Genomic DNA, 2,575 nt, shown 5'->3' on the forward strand with positions numbered 1-2,575 from the left:
ATAGAAGAAGCTCTGGTTCGAAGTAAATTACCAGATATATCGACAGCAGCCTCATTCATCAATTCAAGCATGGAATTTTCTCGAGAAGCTGCTTTTTTAGCTTCAGAAATAGCAGCGTCCTTGGCAGCTATGGCCTCTTTGGCTTGTTGGAGAGCAATTTTCTCTCTTTCAGATGCTTTTCGAGATTGTTCCATCATTGCGAAAGTTTGTTTTTTCATGGATTGAAGTTGTTGTCGAAGTTCTTGCAAATCGTGCGACAAATGTTTGCTTGAAGAACCTTCGACAAGGTTATCACTGACTAGTGCTTTCTTCGAGATTGAAGAAGCAGGCGAACTTTCGGCAGAACAAGGATTGGTGGAGTAGTTATCAAATATTAACTGGAAAAGAAATTCTCAGGATCAATGATGGTGCAAGGTAGAATTTCATTGATCTTCAAGATATTTACATAGATATTACAGAAGGAAGTTCTCCAAAAGGACTACTAAGGTAATTATCGCCAAAGCTAACATGACGACAATAGCAAAAGAAACAGAAGCAACAAATAAAGAAAAAGAAGAGGCATTCAACTAGACCTCCGGCCTTGATGAGCTAGGAGTTGAAGATGGCTTGATCCCGAGATAGGCCAGGATTTTCTTCGTATTGGGTTTAGCTGCCTTGATCAAGGATCGCCATTTTGCTTGCTCTATCTGGTCGGTGTCGCCAACTTTCATCCAGTCAACAGTTTGTTGGCTATCCGCAACCAAGGCAACAAAGGTTTCGACAATCTTCATGTTCTCCTGGCGCATCTTCAGTCCAAGATCTTCGGGTGGATTGAAGTCCTTGGCAAGAGCAAGGAAAGTCTTGGGCTCCTCTTTCTTCGGGAAGAAGTAAGGGAATAGCCTTGATAGTCCTGCGTCAGCATGTTCCATGCCTTCGCGAACTTCGGTCCCATGAAACTCCAGGAACGAGAGTGCGTCAAGGAGAGGATCATTGTCGGGATCTTCAAGCTCAAAATCTTGGTTTGTTTTACCTGCCGAAGAAAAAATATGTTGGTCGACAGCATGCGAGGAAAATCAAGTATAAGAAATATAGAAGGAATTGACTAAATTACCAAGGAAGCGCCGATTCTGCGCGGTCAAGCGCTTGATGATCGCCTTTTCGCGAGTAGTCTGGGTGGCTTTATGCTCATTCAGAGCAATTTCGGCGTCGTCAAGTCTTTTCTGCAGAACTTTGACGCCAGCAGCTTTTTCCTTGGCTTCCTCAGCCTCCGCTTTAGCATGGCTAGCGTCGAGTTCAGCCTTCTTGCGAGCCGTTTCACTTTGCTCTAGTTTTTGAGCAAGCGTGTCGACAAGCTTGTTGGCCTCTGCAAGTTTCTCTGTCAAGATAGTAAAGAATCGTCAAAATTGCGACAAAACAGGAGCAGGAAGTTATAAAACAAGTCATTATAAGGGTGTTACCTTCAGTCTTGCTGGCATATTCACGGTACCCAACGAATTGGGTACCGATACGAACAAGCTCTTAGATCATAGGCTGTCAAAGAAGGACAAAGAAAGAAAACGTCGGTATGGGAAAAATAAAAGCATAAAGAAGCAAAACAGAGGAAGTTAAGGTAGTAACAAGCAAATTAAAAACTTACATCATCCAAGAGAGGATTGGAGGAGCTACCCAATTGGAGGGTAGGCTCCACGACCGTTTCCACCCTCGTCCTTTTTGGTAAAGGGACAAGGGGGCTTGAAGGAGGAGTAGGAGCGCCAACGTTTAGTTGAGGAGGCGAGGATTCCTCTCCTTCAACTGGCGTCTCCGAAACAACTAAAGTATGTGACGTACTCGTTTGAGCAGCCACATCAAGAGTTGGTATTTCTTCCTCATCATCACTGGGATTAAAAGGCGACAGCATAAAAAGCAAGACAGGCAAAAATCTTCGAGTACAAAATAAGGGGAACTAGAGGTGACTTACGAGCTGATGAGGGATTCAAGATATGGATCATAAATTGCCTTCTGACGTGAAGGACCAACTTCTTCGGCTTTGGAGGTGCCGGAATCTTCGGCACCATTCCTTTTCCTTTTGTTCCTTGGAGAAACAGCAGGAGGAGGAGATTGTGCCGATGTAGTGCCTTCGGAGGCAGCTTCCTTTTCAGAAGATCCCGCAGATTTTAGAGAATCCACGGGTTCATTCACAAAAGAAGGAGCATCTTGATTGTCGTCAGTGACAATGGCCCTTTCCTCGACGTCTCCACCTTCAGGAAGGGGAGGAAGCGAGACAAGATTTGGATGGTTCTGTATAAAAAGCAGGGGAAGATGTCAAAAAGCAGGGAAATAAAGGCAGCAAAGCAATAGCAAATTACGCGACAAAGTTTACCTGGGGAAGTGGATTGGTGGCACTGAATGGTTTTACACGACAAGAAGAAGGGACAGGATCTTTTTTGCTGAGAGACGAGATTTTTCGGACAAGTTTTTCCAAATCCTTGACCTCTAAATCCGCTGACAACCGATCTGCGTCCTTGTCGCCAGCATATTCCCAGAGAGGGTGTTTGCGAGCCTGAAGCGGTTGCACTCTGGTTCTAAGAAAGTATGCCGTGATTTGGATACCTGATAA

The sequence above is a fragment of the Lolium perenne genome, chromosome 5 (assembly GCF_019359855.2).
Source record: "Lolium perenne isolate Kyuss_39 chromosome 5, Kyuss_2.0, whole genome shotgun sequence".
Classification (NCBI taxonomy): domain Eukaryota; kingdom Viridiplantae; phylum Streptophyta; class Magnoliopsida; order Poales; family Poaceae; genus Lolium; species Lolium perenne.